This window comes from Cyanistes caeruleus, chromosome 3, assembly GCF_971803275.1.
Source record: "Cyanistes caeruleus chromosome 3, bCyaCae1.hap1.1, whole genome shotgun sequence".
In the NCBI taxonomy this organism is placed as follows: Eukaryota; Metazoa; Chordata; class Aves; order Passeriformes; family Paridae; genus Cyanistes; species Cyanistes caeruleus.
In genome coordinates this window covers 70854993-70876027 of record NC_141703.1, presented here as the reverse complement: position 1 = coordinate 70876027, position 21035 = coordinate 70854993, and the positions used below count along the sequence as shown (strand labels likewise).

Sequence of the window (21035 nt, the reverse complement as noted above, 5' to 3'; positions counted from 1 at the left end):
GTTTGTTTGGGATTTGTTTGGTTGTTGTTTCTTCTTTTTTGGTTTGGCGTTTTTTTTGGTTTTTGTTTTGTTTGGGGTTGTTTGTTTTGTTTTGGGTTTTTTTATTTGTTTGCTTGTTTGTTTGTTTTTTGGTTTTGTTTTTTTTTACCAAGACATCCATTGAGAAAGGTGCCATGCCCAAACTGCTGAGTGAAAGTCAACCTTTCTCCACATTGCACCATTTTCCATTCATAAATTAGTTGCCTTCCTGCTTTTCTGTCTAACAATGATGTTAATTGATGTTTAGTAAATCAAAATGAAATTCTTACAGAGTGTCTATAATTTAATCACAAAGAAATGTGAAACATTAATGATTTGGAGTTTTTAATAAAATCTCAGAAATATCAAAGGTATTTAAATTAATTTCAGATGTTTTGAATCTGTGAAATTTGGATGGGTTTAATTTTTCTTTCCCTAAAATATTTTGTAAGGAAAATTGCTAAATTTCAAGAGTGCCTCATTTAGTATATGATCTCTTTTGGAAGTCTTACCATATTTTGAATTGTTTTAATAAAGTCTTTCTTTGGAAGTGCCCACTTACAGAAACATCACAGCTGAAAAGAATAAATAAATTTGGAGAACCTTTCAGAAGTCAGTAGTTGCATGTCACAGGATTTAATGTAATTCTAGTATGTTAGCTAATATGCAATGCAAGTCAGAAATTGCCTTCTGGAAGTACAAATGTTCAATAAAGTAATTACTGGACACTTAAAGCAATGACACTTCTCCTGCCTACTCTCCTGTAAGACACTGTGGTGGCTAGGGTCCTTACCTGCATAGCATATTTTCATTTCTCACTTCTTATTCTGAATGAAAAAGGAAATAATTGTGAGTTTAGTTTGTAAACTTCTGTCCATTCAGTTTTGATTCTACATCACCAGCAAGAAGATAGACATTATTCATTCTGAGTGTATATAAAAACATTTCACCTTTTGTAAACTGCACTGAGAAGAGAAAAACTGAAAATATGAACAGAAGTGTTGTCTCCAGAGTGAATTTATGTCACAGTTTTCATAGGCCATGATTTCTTTCTGGACATGTCTGACAGGGAAAAGCTGCATTCAGCAGTGGAAGACACGTCTGACCTATGATGTGGTAATTCAGGATCAGTACCTGATCTGCTATGAGGAAAATATATAAAACTTGAAGAACTCTTTTTAAAAAAATAATCCAAAGTATTCTTTTTATTTTTTATCTCTTCCATGTGATGAAATCTAGAGACTAGATTTTGGGAGAATAAGTGTGGGAGATTTCAGTGCAATAAAGACTCATTTTGTGCTTCTTGCAAATATTCCCTTGGAATAACTAACATATATGCTGAAGAACTTTGATCCAGAGAAGCATCTCTGTTGGAGTCCACAGATGTGTTTTTGACTGGAGAGATGAGAGTAGGAAAAAAGCAGGCCATTCAAAAATAGTGAAGTTAATCCTAGCTATTTGTAAAAGCCAAATGCAAAAATTTCCTTGGTCGCTCTTAGGCATGAACAATTGTTTTTATATATATGCACTAATACATATGTATCCCCATGTATGTACTTAAGTAGAGCTCACATTAGTAGATCTTCAGAGCTTAGTACAGTAACAGATTTTCTATGATATACTTCCTGGATGAGTATCTAGAAGGAAAGGAATCAGGGAGGAAAACTGGAAGGAGGAATGCAGGGAAAAATGGAAGGTAGAAAGTGTTCAACTTTTTCATTGCATGGCTTCACCTCTAGAGTTTCTGGTTCGTCTTCTGAAAAACAGCAAGGAAATGACAAAATGGAGGGAAATAAAAGGTGATAATATAGTCAACTATTATGTTACCACATTCCAGAAGTGCTCAGGGGAAAACAGGAAATGGGTTACAGCCACATCATATATAACTATACAAGATAGAGAAGGTTTCCATAAGGAAACACTGGTTTGCAAGCTAATGGAAGTGAACTGTTTTTGAAACTCCTGCACTGAGGTAAACTAGCACATCTCAGCTGAAAGCAGTGAGGATCTGGCCCATGATCCCTGTTATTCTTCAGGATTTATAGTGTGCTAATAAAATAAATGATCTGGCACGCATATCATGTTTTTTGGGCATGTGAGACAAGGAAAAGAAATTGGTTCATTTTTCCATTTGTATCCAGGACCAGTGGTGAGAAGTTACGCAGTCTCAAAAGTGTCATTTATGTCTTAAAAAGATGTAGATGTGTATTTTACTTGTATTTTTATGGCTACTATAGTGAATATAATTACCTGAATAATTGGCCTTGGTGTTTGGATTTAACTACAGAAACTCTAAATTGTAGCAAACAAACAACTGTAAATTGAAGCAAACAAGTTGTTCTGGGAGCACAGAGCCAAGACAACTTGATGTCCTGGGTTGTTATGTCAGAGAGACAGCAGCCATCCTACTGTATGTGCAAAGGTTGTGTTTATGGGCTGAGCTACACAGCATGATGTTCCTCCTACTCCCACATCCTGATGACACACAGCATGGACCAGTCAGTTGCTCCATATCCCTCCCCAAAAAGGGAGCCAGAGTGTGAGAGGTGGGTGAGAAGTTCACCAAGTCTCACAACAGGATGGTCAAGAATTCCAGCTTGGACAGGTTTGGTCCAGCAAGAGGATCTGAGTGTGTCTGTAGTAACTTGTCTAGAGATTTTAATATGCTTAAAATACAAATGCAAGGAAAAATAATTCTTGTTCTAGTCCCCAAGATTTTCATTACATGAATGTCAGTACAGAACATCAGAAAAATGGAGAGAATTTCAAACTTGCTGTAGTCCTGAAGGTGTCTGTGTCTATGTAGGAAACAAGTGGAGAGAAACTAAGAATTAGTAAGAAAATAAGAATTAGTCTGTTGAGAATTTTAGCCAGGAAGTCAGTTCTTATATAACTCCAGGTACATAAAAGATAATCAGAAGTAATTCTCTAGGAAAATTCTGCAGTTCGGAGAGGTGCATGGAGATGGACAACTTCCAAGCACCATTTTTCAATTGCACTTCCCTGTTTTGCTGAAGTAACCTGCTTGAGATACTGTTTTCTGTCTAATTCAGGCAATTGCTGAACACCCTGAAGATGGGGATTAGCTGCATTTGAAGGATCGCTGTCACTGATAACATCATTCTGACTAAAACTTATACGGGAATTTACAGTACAAACAGGAGATTATATTATTTCTTTGGGTAAAGTTTCAGATCACATCTGGCCCTGAGAAGAAGAGAAACACTGTGTTCTATTCACAGTCTACGCTACAAAATCTTCCCAGTGGAAATGTAGAGAAGGCTTCAGAAAACGTAGGTCTGCTGTGCAACTCCTTTAAAAAACTTTGGCCTGAGAAGTGTGTTGAATATGGCAAAATCCTTCATCTGAAGTGAGTCACTGAAAGAGCCTTCTGACCAGATGGAATTCTGGATCTGTTTGTTGGATACTGGTGGAGTTGGTTATCTAGATCATGCTACATAAACACAGGTTTTGTATTGTGATAGAATTATGTTTAAAGTGAAAAGCAGTTTAACACACAGGTACTGTGAATTTAACAGTTTTTTAATCCACATTCCGCTAAGTGACACTCGGAAAGTAACAGTGCCTGGAATTTGGAGATTAAGTGAAGATTCAGGTGCATTAACCTCTTTAAACAGAAATCAATAATAATGATATTCTGTCCTGGCAGTTTACTTCTAGGTTGAAGGCAAAAGTACAATAAGAATTCTTTCACTAAAACCCTGATAATATTTTATAATGATGTGGAAATTCCAATGAAAAGTGTAAAAAAATGTGCAGAAAAATAATGCCAAGCAAAAGTGAAGATGATACAAAATACTTCCATGAAATAAAATGAGAATTCTGAGAACAGGAATAGGAATAAAATGGAAATGAACAACCTGGGGGGGAAAAAAAGCAAGCTGCACTACTTTTGGTAAAGGAATTCCTATCATCTCAGGATATAAAAAACATGGCTTAAAAGGGTCTCTCTGATAGTCTCCACACAAGAACCATTTTCATTGGGAACTTTCATTTTGGCAACAGCAGCACTTTGAAAGTACAAGGATTTGCCTTGGGAGTCCACAGGCTCCTCTGCCTGACAGATTGACAGCTCCAAAGAGGAGGATGGGGTTGTGTTTATAATGGGACATAGCGGAATGCAGCTCCAAAATCCAAAAACGTTATGGATTTACATACATTTAATATCCACATTCCATTAAGTGACATCTAAAACCCAGGGAGAGACTTTACTTAAAAAGAAAAGAGACTTGGGATGATTCAGAGACTTAGTAATGGAATACAGAGCCATTCACCTCTAGGTCAACTGTCTGAGTTCAGCTCAAGTTATTATTGACCAAACATTTATACTAACTGGAGGCTGTGTGAAATATCAATGGCTTTATGGCTCTGCTAGATATATTATTTGTTCGTGTCTGAGGTGTCCATATGGCAAAAATCACCTCAGACTCCCTTTATAGTCAGGGAAAACCAGGTACTTTTAAGGCATAAATCATCTGCAAGATGTCTTCTTTAGGATGAGATTAATTGCACCCTAGAAGTATCTATTTCTCTCTGTTGACTACACAAAGAGCACAGGGTGACTTGCTTCTATGTAGATGTTTATACTGCAGGAGTCTAAATTTGGATAAGATGAATACCATACTAAGTGATTCCTCTCCAGTCACCCAGAGGGCTGCGGTAGGTCTGCAACTGAGCGTGGGTATCATAGACCTATTTGCAGAGAAGTGCTAGCTCACATCTGCCCCTAGCCACCTGAATCTCACCTTTATTATGTCTCAGTGTCCTCTGGCAAATAATCCGCAGCCTTTCTTACTCCTCATGGGAGAGACGAACCAACCTCGGGGAAGGTGCATCTTGTTATTAACAGTGCCCTTTTCCCTAGAACCTGCCAGCAAAACTTGTTAGTGATAGTGTGGGTGGTCTCCAGAAAGGCAGTAGGCTGGGACATGTGTCTTTCCCTGTTCTTAAGAACCTGTGTACAGTCAGGGGCTCTCTGATGCTCTACCAAACTTTCCTGCCTGGCAAATGTCAAAATACATTAAGTTGGCACTTCCAGTTTTAATCTGTGAATGGGTAAATTACTTCCTCTTGCATCTTTTTTACAAGCCTTTGTTGAGTGACTGAAACAAGAGCAGATTGTGCAAGCCTCTGCCAAGAGATTTAATAATATTAGTACTAAATAATAACATTAGTTTCATTCTCAAGGAAGTGCTTGCAGTTAAGACAGGCAGGTTACGACAGTATGCAGAACATGACATGTGTGAATTAGTCATCCTTCTCTGCTCCTGAAATGTTGGCTCCGTTGTAGGTGATAATGAAACCAGAGGAAAATCTTCTGAAGGTAAGGTGTATGTTTATTTGTTTTAGAATCTTTGATGGTATATTGACTGTTATATGATCCATACTGGGTTGTGAGATGTTGAATGAGGTCTGTTTCTGAAAGTCCTGGTTCATGCCTGGCAGATGCTTTCTTCAGTAATACCAGTGATGTCTTGCCTTTTACATAGCAAAGTGTTCTCTTCTCTTTGCATCAGCTGCTATGTGCAGAAAAATGGACACACAGCTTTTGGCATTTGTTCAATCATAAAGCAACTTTTCTTAAGATTGCTACAAAAGGCTGACCAGGTGTGTTTTTGTGTTGGATGTAAAATGACTTCTAGGTGTAAACTAAGACACCCCTCCAGTTTTGAGCTATTTTGTCCTTCCCATGAATAATATAAACTGTTTGTGGTGCATTGAAGCTTCTCAAGTAACTTTGAAAATTATGGTAGATCTTTGAATGCCATAGCAGAGGTCTTTTTTATGTTAACAGCATTGCTTGCTTGCTGTAAGATCTTTCTAGTCTGATACATTTATCTTTCATCTCTGTCTTAAAGCCTATGAGTTGCAATGACAGAAGCAAGCACCCTTTCACCCCTTGAATTGATATTATTTACTAATTACAGATATCTGTCTCTTCCTCCATCTCAAAAACTCTGATAAAGCTTTTGCAGTCAGAGCAACACTGTTAGAGCTGTAGAGACCGTACCTTGCAGTCTTCTAACCAAAAGCTTTGGACATTATGGTTCTCTCATACTTATTAGAAGTTAATGTGAATCATACAATAAGGCCAGAGAAATTAAGTCAGAGGAATATGTATATGAAAATGCCAAATTTGGCTTTAGCCACAGGTACAAACAACTCTTGCTCTTTTGAGTGCATTTCTTGAGCAGCCCCTGGGTCTCTCCCTCACCTACTGTGGCCTCAGTGCAGCTGTCATGGCATGGCTCCACTCAGGTTACTTGGCACTGCACTTGAGGACATTGTCCAAATCTGGTGAAATTTCAGTGACTGTTTCTGTTACCTGGATTCCAGTTTGCTGTAGATAAGGCTAATGCTCACTATGTGCTGTTACAGAGTGGATTTTGTTTTAATAAATTGGTAGAGTCCATACTGTTTTCAGTTAAATCTTACAGCTATGCTACAACAATACTAGAGTACTACACCTGTCTTGTGCACACATACAATATCTCAAATATTTCAAGTATTTCAAATTAAATGACACTGTATTATCTTACCTTAGGCTTTTCATAGTGGTGATACTTGTTACCTAAGTTTAGCTGATAAAACTGCCATCTTTAGTTTAAGCTGCTGTAGGTAGATACACAAGGGATGCTTTGGGCTATCAGTTCCAGGATATAGTTATTGGGACAGCATTTAGGGTAGATGGAAGGGATTATACTTTGGCTATTGGGTGGGTTTAGACAACCAGTCTAGGCTAAAACCTTAACTTTAAGGTGGCTAATGTAGTTTAGATGATTCCATACATAACCTCTAATGAGGCAAGCCTTCCAGTGAACTGAAGAGTAACATAAAGCTCTCGACTCAGTCTCTTGAGGTGAGCAACAATAAATATGGTGAGCAAAATTGATGCAAAACAAATACATTTTATGAGTCAAGCTAAATGCTTTCCTTTTCCAATAAAAACAAAATGATGAGGTAGTGAAGCTATATTTGGTGGTGACTTTAGTAAAACATCTGTCAGACTTTCTCATAGCAAAAATTGTACTCTGCTAAAAGTTCTATGATAAGGTCTTCACTAAAGTTACTGATAAACCAAAATGCTTTGTATTGTAAAAGAATCACGAAGAGTAGTGAAGAACTGATCAAGAATGGTGAGCAATGAGATTCAGCTTAAGTCAGGCTCTGAGTGTATCTTACTTAATAAAAAATGTTATATTTTGACACTTATATTTCTTGATTTCCTGGTTTCTTCTCTACACCCTGGCCCAGCCCACCCCCTACCCAGTACCTGTTTTTTAAAAATAAGTACAGTGGTATTATATCAGCTAGATAGGTATTGTGTCCTGTATCCTGTAGGAAGAGTTTTCATAAAAAAGATATATGGATTGGAAGGCATTTCTAAAGGAATGAAATGATCAGGAGGATGAAGGGAATGAGTGCTGAGATAGAATGGGAATTTTATTCTGCAACTTGTTTTCTAGCAAGACTGAATTGCATTGTAGTAAATGCTAGACTGAGACCAAACAGATGTTTGTAAATAATTTCCTTTCTGTGAAACCTTGAAAAAAATTCAGAATGGGGGTAAGAAAAATGAAGTTCACTTTTAGCATATGTACTTCAGTTTACACTCTTCATTTTTCTAGTGGTGGTTGGATAGTTTTTGGTTCTTTTTATGTTTGTTCCTTTATTGATTTCCTTTAGCTTTTCTAGCGTGTCAAATCTGAGTCTTCTGGTCCAAATGACCTATATCCATTTACCATCAATACTGCTCCAACTCCAGGCTTCCTGACACCACTTTAATGTGAATTCCAGACATTAGCACAGCACTGCAACATTGATCTGACTGATGCATATTAATACACAATGTGAACATACACAGATGTTGACCAATCTTTTCTTTAAACCCCTCAAATATTTTTCTTGTCAAGATAAAATATTGAAATGTAAAGTGTGTTTTCCAGAGGAGTGGGTACATTTAGTAAAATTACCATTTATTTTGAAAATAATTTTTTAAATCCTGTTTGGGAAAGTAGTTAGGCACATACTTCAGTTATGTTGACTGAAATTTAAAGCCATACCACCACATGTCTAGAGAAGCTCTTTCTTGCTAAATGCCTACCCTCCTGAAACAGTTAATCCCAATAGACTGAGCCTCTGTGGTCTTTAAGATTTTTGTCTCAGTGAACAACTGGGTTCTTTATTCCCTTGACGTCTTGCTACTCTCCTTGGTCTCAAGCTCCCCATCTGCTCCTCCTTCCCAGATACGGGGATGCACAATTCAGCCATCTCAAGTCAATAGGAGAAATGATATCTGACCTTTCCTTTAATTTCAGCTCTCAGCAACTCAACTCTTGAACTCTTCTAAGATGTGGGCTGAATTAGTCCTACCTTTCTCTGGAAATGTTGACATCTCTTTGCCTCCCAAAGTGTTGTTTGTGGCAATATGAGACTTATTTATTTTTCAATTTTGTTTTGGTTTTTCTTTCTCTTCCTCCTATGAATACAAAAAATATGCACAATAAGAAAAACACATATAAGAAAATATATACAAAATTATTCCTTCAACAGCATTGTCTTTTTGACTAACAACAAAGTTGTCAATGAATTTTTTGGTTTTACCTGATCTGGTGGACCCACATAAAAAGCACATTCAGCAAACAGTGGACCTCACACAGCACTGTTAAAAGACACAGTGTCTTTATAATGATAACCAAAACTCATAATTTTTAGTGTTATTGTTCAAATAATCACCTATTTTTTTAAAATAAAGACTGAAATCAATACTTCTCTGTAGTAACACCAGTTGACATATACCAACTGTGGGCATTTTTCATGTCTATATTACACTCTAAATTTAATGGGACATAAACTTCAGATATACAATATGAATGCATTTTAAAAATTACCTTATATATAATTACATATATAATTATTAGATCTCCTTTGGATTGAGCAGCACTTAGCAAAAGTCTTGTATACTTTTTGTACAGGTATGTGAAAATCTATCTGACTCACAATGGTCACACTGATGGGATCAAAGGTTATCAGGAAATATGGGGAGGAGGGAAACAAGCATGGAGACTTTGCAGCTTTTGACATTATTGTTTGTTACAGTGGACCACAACGGTTTTACAAGTAGTGTAAGAATGGAATTACTATTTAGAGTGAAATATTTACTGTCTGAATTTTGACTCAGAAAATTAAACCTAACTTACTCAGTGCTTCTAGCACTTCCAGGAAAATATTCATAGAATCATAGAATGGTCTGGGTTGGAAGTGACCTTCTAAGGTCATCTAATCCAAAACGCCTGCAATGAGCAAGGACATCTTCAACCAGAACAGGTTGCTCAGAATCCCATCCAAATGTTTGTAAAAGTTCTTCAAGGGATGTTCCTCTATAAAGATCAAGACTTTCTTTCATTTTCCTGCATGAAACATGAACATTTGTCACACTTCATTAGCATAGCAATTTTGGTCAAAGAGTGGATAAGAGCTAGAACAGTGCATAGCCAGAAAAAGTTAGAATTTCCTCAGTGTATGATTACTCTGACTACATATTTTGACAATAGCTCCACAGACAAAAATTCCCATTTGCTCTCACTGATGTAGGGGATTTATTCAAAATTTTCAGCATACAGCCATTGGCTTCCTTTTTCATTGCTGATTGTTTCTAATGAGGAGGTATGTTAGTACACAGAGCTACCTGTGTGGTCTCTCAAGGTACTACTAAGCACTATTTTTTCTCATCCTTTGCTGATGAAAAGTCTTTCAACATTTCTGATAATTTGAGGAAATGTTCTTCCTTATACTTTGTGAACTTATGTAAAATCTCCTTTTTTTTTTTTTTTCCCCACTGAGTTGATTGCACAAGTTCTCCAAGCTGAGCTTTTTATCTTCAGTTTCCATCTCTTGTTTATAGTGTCTGATACTGCATTTAATAAAAAATCTGTCATAGCCCTAAAAATTTAATTGTGCAATAGATCTAGGGAAGAACTGTCGAGGTGGTCTGATTTAGTTTTGGACTGCCTCTTCCAAAGGCTGTGCATTAGGTATACCTGGGTGTATATATAAACCATGCTTTGCATGTTTTCTTCTTGTAACTGGAAAACTGCTCCTCAAGGGCTGTTGAGAGAAGGAAGTAATGGCACAAAATTGTGTTAGATTGCTTTTGTGTCAAGATTCAGGAAACATTTTGATCAAAATGAAATGAATATCTGGCCATTCAGTTCTCTATATTAGAGGCAGGAGAACCCACCCAGGATAAACACGTATAAACACGTTTAGCTTGAAATACACTATTAGGCAGGTAGAGAAGGCAGTTTTTGAAGGATGGATAGTCAGTAGAGGAAGCCCTGACTGCAATAGCAAGAGGAAAGACAATGATCCAGAAGAGCATTTCTGGAAGACACTGAGAACAGACTAGAGGATAGTCATGAATGAGGTTTGTAGCAGAACTGGGGTAAATTTAGAGATAGCAATAGGTGTTTCTGAAGAAAACTAACAAGTCAAAAGTGACACCAAGAAGCTAGGCATGAAGAGCATGGAAGCCAGACTGAGTAGAAGAGCCATGAACAGGGATTGAGTCACAGATTTTCTTGGTAAACAAAGAAAGAGTAGAAAATACGGCATGTGAGGGTGTATAACTGAGACCCCATTGGTAATGAATAGATGGTTGAAGTCGTCAGAGTGGTGGGTGAGATTATACATGAACACAAAATGGAAAAGTAGAAGCAAGAACACTGAAAAGAACAAAGCATTAAAAAAAACCCCCAAATGTTAGAAATTATGAATGAAGGTTGTAAACTGCATTTAATTGACTTCTGCTTCTGAAGGGGAGTGCTAAACCATAGCAGTCAGAAGGAATGAGATGAGAGGACCTACTCAGATGCTTTGAAGATTGCTATTCTGCATGGGAATGTGCAAAGGCAAAGGAAGTAATGGGCAAACCACTGTAGCACAAATGGGATTGTGCTCTTTCACTGTAGCCAAACTCTGCAGTGGTGTTAGGGAAAGAATGTGTAAGAATGGAATGAAATTGCCCAAACAAGAATTTTTGCAAGTTCATGGGATATTTTCAGACTGTAAGCCCTGGGCTAAAAATTTTGGCAAAAGGGCATGTATTGTAATTCTGACTTCTCTTAAATTAATGAAGAGGAAGATATGATACATCTTGTAGATCCTGGATTATGCTATAATTTATTTTCAGTTGTTCCACCTCAAGATTATTTATCCAATTATCTATATTATTTATCAATTATCTAATTTCCTCAGGGTTGTCTACTCTAAATTCAGCTGTTAATAGGACTCATTGCTCTGAACAATCAGAAAAGCCAGCAGACAATTCACACTGAGAACTTTTTACATATCCATAGCTGAAAATTAACTTTAAGAAAACTAGGATCTATTTATAATGAAATTCACACTCTTTCAAACTTCTGATTTCACGTTTTAGCTTCCTAAGTCATGATACAACAATGGTTTATGACTTTGGTCAGTGATAAGCAGCAGTGCTGTGAACATTCACTCTGGTCTGGTGACACCACAATACTACACACCAGGACACAATATCTAGGTCCTGCTTATCAAACCCTGAGGCTGAGAGAGGGCAGGGATGGGTGCAGACAACACCTGCTGCTCTCCACAACCATGTGTCACGCTGGCATTGGCCATAAAGCAGCAAATGAACACAGTACGTTTATTCTAAGAAAGTCCTAAGAAAATATTTTGCCTCTTTAAATTCCAAGTTCAATATAAAACTCATCTTAATTACAAGAGGAAAAGAAGTATTGGTGGTGGGGGTTGCAGTTTTTGGAAGCTGTAAAAACTGGGATGCTGGTTCTGGAAAGAGAGAGAGAGAGGTTTCCACAATAGAAGCACGGCATTTAACTTGGTCAATGAGAGAAGATAAAAACCTCTCAAAGGAAACATGCAAATAAAGATAACCTCTCTAAATCATTAAGGTTTCACATACAGAAAAAAGATAGTTGCATGGGAAGTGACAGTGACAAAAATGAAGTATTTGCACATATTTGAGAGCTTGGTAGGGTTGCTGTTGTCTGCAGTGTATATGAGTACCAAGGAAGGCCTTGCAAGCAGCAGCAGGACGTAGCTACATATCCTGTCCTTGTTCTTTGAGGTAATCCAAGCCACAGAAGGGGGCATGAAATGGACCTAGCTGCTCCCTGCATGCCAGAGAGATCTGGATTTCCCCTTGCCAGCGATATCTGGGAATTTACAATGGGTCCCCTGGGCAGATGGAGACACACATGCTTCCTACATTTCTGGGAACATCCCTGAGAACTATTTCCACCTTTGGAAATAGTCTTTTAGTGGGAACAATTCATCAATGCTGCCTGCTCAGGACTGCGCCTAGCTACACTTTCCAGATCACAGTTAATAACTTGTAGACAGCCTTCAGCAGCCAAAGACATACATTGGAGAGAAACTCATGCAAACAAACACACTTAAATTTCTTTAGAATAGAAAAATGCTACACAGAACAGGTTTAGCATTTTAGATCGTTATCAAGCAAGAGCTAATTCTTTCACCAAAACAGCTAAATAAAGGCTTCAGTATGTGCAGTGTTGATGATTCAGTGAGAGACTTTGAAGTCTGTCACCAACTTTGAATCCTGAGAAGTCTGTTTCTGTCCATGTCACTGCCACCCACATGTGTCTAAGCGTCTGTCTCTGTGTGCTTTAAACTGTCGGTTTTCCTCATGGCAATCAATGCACCATGGCCAGGGCTCTGGAGTGAGCAGCATGGAGAGCTATGAATAGCCATTCCCTGGGGAGCTGCACACTGAGTGTCACTGAAGGGAGCAGGGACATCTGGATCCCTGCACTGCAAGTAGCCCTATATATGGAAAGGGATTTGCAGGAGAGGAAGCTAAATTACAGAACCAGTACGCAAGGCACTTGGGCTGTGTTTGTGTCTTCAGTCAGATGCATTTCAGCTTTGCTCCACCGTAGAGAAAAGCCTGAGCATGACAGTAGGAATAATAACTGATCATTGGTTTCAGTAACTAAGGCCATGTATTCTGTCACCTTTTTCTCACAGACCTTCAGGAAAGGCAAATATATCCATTTTGGAGTAAAAATAAAGAGGTTTTTATTTTGGTGTTTACATACAGCATCCTTCCAGTATTTTTAAAGATAAAATAATATTTGTGTGAAACATAAAATAAACATACTCTAATAGCTCCATGCTGATATATCAAGTAGTATTTTAACTCTCAAGAGACCTGAGAAACATTTATGAAAACAACAATACATTTAGATGCTAATGTGCAGATACGATACCAGCTAATATTTGTCTCGTCACAAGATATAGTTTTATTCATCATTTTGTTGCAATTTCAATTTTCTAGAGCCATGAAATACTCTCTGCATTGGAAATCTCATCCTATTGCAATTGGTAAAGTTAATGAACTCACAAACTCATTTAGGAGGGTGCAAAAAGCCACTCTCTACCCTGATTGAGTGTGTGAAATGCACTTCCAGAATATTGAGTAGGAAACACAGGGTGGTCTTTAGGCCAACTAATGTCACTGTTTCATAAGCATATGTATTTCAGTTACCTGATGAACTTAACTTTAATCACTTGATTCTGCAATCAGTTTTGCCCTCTGTGGGCTTCCAAGGGCCTGTGTCTTTCTTTGCATGGGTAGGACTGGGAGCCCAGAGCACAAGTATGATTTAAGTGTTGAAGCTAATCCTAATCTTTACCCAGCATGACTTTTGCTCTCACAGTAATATGCAGAGTGGAAGCTCCAGGACAGCAGGTGACAATGTTGGTCTCAAAGGAGAGTCTGGTACTGCAAAAGACTCTTAGGGGAGTATCTCTGAGATTCGGCTCAGACAGATGGGTGATAAAACAGTCCTCAGAAATTATTCTTATTCTTCTTATTCTTCATATTCCACTCTACTGCAGTACTTAATGTTTCTTGACTACTGATGTTTTCCTGACTGTTGCTGGCCTACTTCAACTTGTCTCAGGTAAAATGCTCTTCCCTTGAGGCATTTCAGTTCACTCTCAAGGAACTGAAAACTATGGGCAAAAGCAGGTCACCCTTAACTTGTGAAGGTTATAAAAGTAGGGTCCTTTATTTAGAGATCATAGGCACAATAGTCACCTAAATGTAAAGGTAAGATTCATGTCACCAGTGAGGCTGGAAAGCATGAAAGGGTCAGTTTTTCTGTCATGAGAATTGTACCATTTTAATAGTTTTTCACTGGGTTTAAAAAAATATTTTAGCTCCTTATAAATGTAAGGACATGCAAACATTGAGGTAATGGAATAAATTAGTTTTAGATGCTACTGCAGAATTATGTAAAAGGTCACCTTTTATTACAGCAAAAACTGAAGAAGGCAACCTGACTCCTTAAAGAAAATGTGAAAAAAACTCTCATGGTCTCAGACATTGTCCTACATGAAGTATTTTTGTTTTCTTTTGGACATTCATGGTTAGGGACATCAAGATGTGAGTGAAATCTTTGTTTCCTAAGTGTTCATCTGCTCCTGCCACTTACTGGGTTTGCTGTGCACTTTCATAAATAGCTTACATTAAGCCCCCATGGAAGCTATTCATACATCATTACTTGGCTAAGAATCATGTTATGTCTTGGTTTTATTACTCCAAATCCACCTCAGGTTTCTTATAAACAGGCTCAGTGCCTTGGAAAAGCAAGCACTGGCATTTTTTTTATTCTTTGAAAGGCATTGTGTTCGGTCATTCCTAGTCACAGTTCCGTTATGGTGCTGCTTAACAGTTGTTCTTTTTAAAGCAATTTGCAGCGTAGAATTGTAAATGATGGTGTCACAGAAACCACCAGAACAGGGAATCCTCAGAAAAGTCAGGGGTCTATGTATGGGTGTTGGTGGGTGTCACCAGTGTCTTCTTCCCTGGACAGAGCAGTTCCATAAGCTGTGATGGTATGAGCTATTGATCTAATAGGTTTTCATATGAATTTTGGAGTTGATGGGTGAAACATTTGCCTCAGCATGAATGACTTCTATGGAGAGGAACAGACATGGAAAATGCAGCTTAAGAGAGTATATTCCCTACTTATGGCAGTGTCTCCATGTTCACCTGTGTGTCCCAGTTGCTTTGCCTGAGGGCCATGGTTGCAAATGATGATTGCATGGCAGCTTAAATTCCTAATAATGGTGCTGTCATGGATTCCAGGTGTCAGAGGCTGCTCACATGGTGGCATCTCTGTCAGTATGGACCAGGTCATGGCTTCTCAACGTCATGGTATTTAGCAGTTCCTGACCAGATTTGGCTGAGGAAGCTTAACCTCATCCTCATATTCATTCTAGCAGTGATGCAAAGCAGACAGATGCTCTAAAGTACATAATGACATCACAGTAACCACTGCAGGAATGAAAGTTTACTACTTTTCTAGTCCTTAAGTTTTAGATCCCTGCTGAAGCACTCACTACAAGTCTGAATGCTCCATGTGGCCAAAAGAGTGTGCTCAGTGCCTAAGGCAGCTGCCACAGGAAATAGCTCCACAAGTAAAACTCTCAGAGCCCTTCTCTAATGGAGATTTTTCAGAATTTCCTGAAGACCCCACATAATGAGTCAAAAATGCCCACTCCCACTCTAGTTATTCTTGGATAAAAATTGTCCTTAGAGTCCTTTGAAATATGTATTTCCACTTTAAAATGTAATATTGCCACATTAAAAGACTGAAAAATGTGTACTCATTGTAAAACATATGTTTTACTGTTGAGTAACATCTCTTTCACCTGTAAGGAAAAATCATTCAGAAAAAAAGTAAATCTGATGCCTATCTAATGCCTATGAAAGACAATATCTCAGCTTGTTACAAGCCTACAGATTATCAACATTAAAAAGCTCAACAAAAAAAATATGACTTCTTTAAGTTCCCTTAGCTGAATAGGCTGAAAGTACTTGAAAAGATCATAAATCTCTCAAAGTCAATGCTCATGAAATATCTCCTGTTTGTGAGGATTTTCAAGTACTGTGGTATAAAGCAGAGACTGAAATAATAACCAAGAGAGTGAATATAATACAGATGGTGACAGAATGCCTCTCAGTCAGGTTCTTTCCAATTTCCCTCTAGAATGGAGAACCAGGGAAGTACACAGTATTCTGCTTGCCATGGGCCTACTCCTCTTTTTGTCACAGCATGATTGAAGAAAAACTGTTTTGTACCTGTGCCTGGTGCTTTGCAAGCCAGAGATAGGCATTGGAAGTGCCATCGAGACAGCTTCTCTAGTTCAGTATCACATGCAAATTCACCTGTAATGGGAAATCTAGGAAGTCCACTTTATAGTGGTATTTATTTATTCTCTCATAAGTGTTTCTTATTTTCATGTTTGTCTTTTTTCTCCCTGAGATAACTTTCAGGAGATGTCATAGTGTTGAATGCATTTTTCCCCAAAATCACCTTGTCCAGAAGTGTTTGCTGTCTTTTGCACAGCACTCAGTTTAAGCAGCCCTTATGTAAGGGTAGATAAATTTTCAGTGTTCATGTAGCAGCTAGTAAGGATGGACACTTCACCACTTCTCTGGGAAACCTGTGCCTCTGCCTGACTTTCCTCATGATGAAAACTTTTCTCCTTAAGTTCCAGCTGAAACTCTCATGTTTCAATTCACATCCATGGTGTCTCTTCTTCCCACCATGCACTATTTGGAAGAACCTGTCTCCATCACCCTGGTAACCTCTCTGTAGACACTGGGAAGATTCTGCTCTGCTGAAGCCATCTCTGCTCTAGGCTCAAAAAGCCCAGCTCCCCTATTCTCTCCTCTCCTCAAGAAGCTCAGGGTGGAAGCAAGGAGAGGGAGTGGGGAGGAAATGGTTGATCCATACTATGGGGCCATTGTGCTGTTGGGGTCTCTCCTTGTTTTGCCCTGAAGCAGAAGAGTTAGCTGTGCTTAAAGATTAATGGCATGGCAAAAATTACATTTTTAACCAACAAACATCTTCTTGAAGTAAAACTTCACAAAGTAGAAGACCTACATTAAAGCAACCTCTACCAAGGAGCTGGAGGGAGATTTACAGTTGATTCATGCTTCTGTAAAATTACTTTAATAAACCTGGAAGTTTATCAAGCATTTAGGAAAGTTAGAAAAAAAATGCTTCAGTGCAACAAAGCTGTTCTGCTACAGCTAAAAATATATTTTTAAATGAATGCTGAATTTTTTAAATTAAGAAATTGGACAAAGTCCTACAGAACCCTGTTTCAGGTTTGGCATTAAGCCTCCAAAAATACTATTATGGTCAGTTTCTGCTACTGAAACATTTATTACGGCTGGATGTAGGCAGGCATGGTCAATATGAAAGATGCTTCTAATCTTCTCTGCTCTTGATGAGCATGTTTTTCACCATGTTCCAATTCAGTAGCCTGTCTCACTGCAGAACAAGCTCCCCACCCCCACCCCATCAGATTTTATTACTTAACTCACAGATTTGTATGAAAGCTATTTTTGTTCCTAGCAGGGTGCAAGGAATTTATTTTTTTTAAGATAATTACGATGCTGGTGTTGCTTGTCTGCATTTTATTTGGGATATGTTTAAATTTATAAGTTGATAAAAGTGAGTTTTCTGTTTGATCATTAAATGGCATGAAAATTGGTGAAGCAAGACCAGAAAAAAAAAAAATGGTAACATAAACATCTGATCCTGTTGGAAAAAAAAAATGCCTTCAGAAAAATAAGAGTAGAAGAATATCTTATAATTATTTCCTATATGGGACTGGAGACTGAAATAGATCCTATAACCTCTTGTCATTATTTAGACAAGGTTCTAATTACTGTGTGCCATGTTGATCTATTATGCACTGTGGCGGAGCTTGTAGCTCATATTAAGAAATCTAGCTTTCCTTAATTGAAGAGAAGTACCTTAGGCTTAAAAAGTTAGCTGCTGTTTCATGAATGAAACCTTGTATAGTCATTTACTGCATGCTTCATACCTCCCTGCCTTGCCCCAAAGAAATAAGTCAACTCATATTTTGTTTGAGACCTTGCTGGGCAGAGTGGATATAACTCTAGGTTTTGAGAAACAGACACAAATTAAGCAAAGACATAGTATCTCGTCTAAGATTCCTGAGAGCTTTCTATTTGTTTGCAACACGCAAAAAAAATTCTGCATATTCAAGTATTTTTTCTCTTGTGCTGTTTTCTGCTTGATTGTTGAGGGTAAGAAGAGGAACTAACTATATACATGCCTACTGTTGCTCTAATGGCTTTCCATATTCTGGTCCTTTTTTAATATTGTTGTACTGCAAGATATTTGGAGCAGGAAATTAAAGTAAACTTCAACAGTGCACCTCACAAAGACACTGCTTCTCAAGGGAACAGCTGGGCATTACTGCAAGTCTAATACAAAGAATGTTCATGCACTGTCATTAGTTAAAATAAAAAGGAATAACTACTGCTGTTCAAAATTTGCTTTAATACATCTTCCAGAATTACCCTCATAAAATTATTGGGAAAAAAGGTATCAAGAAAGGTAATGGTCTATTTGATATAAAAAACTACTTACACTGATCTTTCTAATTTCTGTAGATAATGGAATTCTCTCTTCTAGCCTGTCTTTGTATGTGTGTGAAGGCAGACTCATTTTTCAAAGCATAAATTTACCACATCTTAGCATCTGTTTCTGTAGCAACAGCTAAAAGCACAACTCCAATATAAACCCAGTGTACACAAACCAGTGTTTATCTTTACTTTAGAAGGATGTTTGCTAATCCTTGTGAGAATATAGAGAGAATATAAAAACCATCATGTACTATGAGCTCTGACATGGAGAACACCACCTACTCTTTAACAATTGATTTGCTCTTGGTTCCAAATGATCTTTATGAAAGCACAGTAATTATTAACATGGCACCTGTGTCTGCATCTGAGTGAAAGGTAGCTTCTCTGAGATGTGTTTTGAGTGCCCAAAAAAAGGTGCATATAAACCCAGAAGTGTAGTTTTTTTCTTCAAACTTTCAGGCTCATGCTGCACATTATTTTGATTAGTCAGCTCATGTGGTTGCGGGTAATTTTTGAGTTTGATCTTACCAGCTTTTCTTTTCCAATTAAAGCAGACTCATTTAAACTGCCTTTATAGCTATTTCAGAGTTTCATGAATGGGTGCACACACGCACATGAACCCAGGTCCATACACAGTCCTCTGTGGCTTCAGGAGCTCTTTGATAGCAAATATCACTGATTTTCCCACACTGTTAATCTCTAATTATGAAATTTCTCAGGATTTCTCAGGAATCTCCATGAATTATTGTTGAAATTTCATGTAATTAGTGACACACAATGATTTTTACAAGTCTTTGTGGCCAATTTTATATTTTGTTCTTGAATCCAACATGTCAGAAATTTCTAAGGAGAATGAAAAATATTTGACCAACTTTAGCAAAACTGATCAAGTCATCAATGCGTAAGAATAGGCAAATTCAGATCTTCATTTTGTGAGCCAAGATGGAGTTACTGAACAGTCATGTGTTTTTCTAACAGGAAAAGAAGAAGGGACCTAAAAATCTCTAAGTAGCAGTGCAGGAGGGCATGGTGTTGACTTGTTATGCTTCTAAGCAATGTAATTTAATACACGAGGAAGAAACCCTAAGTCTGGTGGTGGCCATCAATATTTCTGACACAAATACGGACTTTACAAAGCTGAACAGTTTGGTCCCAATTTTTAATTAAAAATATATATTTTCAAATAAAAGAGTGATCTTAACAATTACACAGCATCTAGAATCTTACATCAGAAATAGAAATAACCCAGATTCAGAAATAATTTTCAGGCCCATCAGTCAATCAAATAAGGGTGCTACTGAAAAAAGATCTAAATATCTTAGTCACAACAAAGACAACTATTTTCAGAGAGGACTTTGCACATTCTGTTTGCAGCTGCAGCCCAGCCCTAAAAAGAGAGGTCAACTGGGTTTGGAGGGATTCCAGTGTGAGGATCTGAATGAGCTCTGCAGCCTAACCCTCCAGCTGAATATGAGCAGCTCAGGATTTTAGTCCACTGTAGACATCAGGGGAGCTTTGAGGTGTCTCAGCTGTACATCTGAGTCATAAATCAATTTCCATTTGGGTCAGCAGAACAAAAAGATGTATCAATTGTTTTCTTGCTGCCGCTCTTCAGAGCACTTCCAAAGAAATGATGTGGAGTAATGCTTAAGACTTAAATGGTATAAAAAGAAATATTTTTAATCAGATGAGTTGTATAAACTATAGCTTAAAGGACTCTTATGTGCATTCAGTATCTTGTGAACACAGGAACTACAGCATGAAAAGTCAGGGGAGTGAGAATCAGGGGGTCAATTCCTCAGCTGCTACATAATAATATACATACATGTCATGGGGTGACTTTACCTTTAAGATAGCTTTGGGAGCTAAGGAAGTTGAAGCTGCTGGTGGCTGATGGAAGTCTTTTCTCCTGACCAATTATCGGTCATTTCCAACAATTGACAGCAGTTTTGACCATTGAAAAGTGAGATCAACTTGTGAACACTAACTTAAGAAGTAAAGCCAGGGCTCTCTTGTTCTCTTTGGTTTCCGGCCTCTGACAAGGTAACAAGGCTCTGTCTTGGCCTCCTCCCCAACTCCAGGCAGGACAAGGCCGCAGAGGGTGAGGGGGGGGAGAAATGGAACCGACCAGCCTGGCTTGGTTTGTAGTTTCTGCTGCTGGACTGAAACCTGACACCATGAACACTTGCAGCTTTCCATGACTTTAATTCTTTTACTGCCTGGATAAAATATACAGATTACTCCTTTTTCTCCCAGAGAGACAGAGAGAGAGAGAGACAATCAACATGAAGAAGACAGTGAAGAAAAGAGTGAAGTTTTAGATGGGGAAGAGAGAATAATGCGATGCTTTATAAGCTGAAATATTTTTCTGTTAAAGCTATGGAAATGGACAATACTATTTTGAAAAAAAACTCCTTTAATTCATGACAGAGTATATAGGGAGGAATGGAGTGTTCAAAGTGTGGATTTTGAGCAAAAAGTAGAGTAATTGTGATACAGT

General features: G+C 37.9%; 1 long non-coding RNA gene across 2 annotated transcripts in view; it reads right to left on the bottom strand.

Annotated features, from left to right (window-relative positions):
* The window catches only part of LOC147654230 (uncharacterized), a 31789-nt gene extending 11153 nt beyond the window's left edge, over nt 1-20636 (bottom strand). For both annotated transcript variants that reach the window (XR_015284739.1, XR_015284740.1), the window contains exons 1-2: nt 20381-20636; nt 8413-8518 (exon numbers count right to left, since the gene is read on the bottom strand). This is a non-coding gene — a long non-coding RNA (uncharacterized LOC147654230). The remainder of the gene's footprint in view (nt 1-8412; nt 8519-20380) is intronic.
* Between the last annotated feature and the right edge of the window lie 399 nt (nt 20637-21035).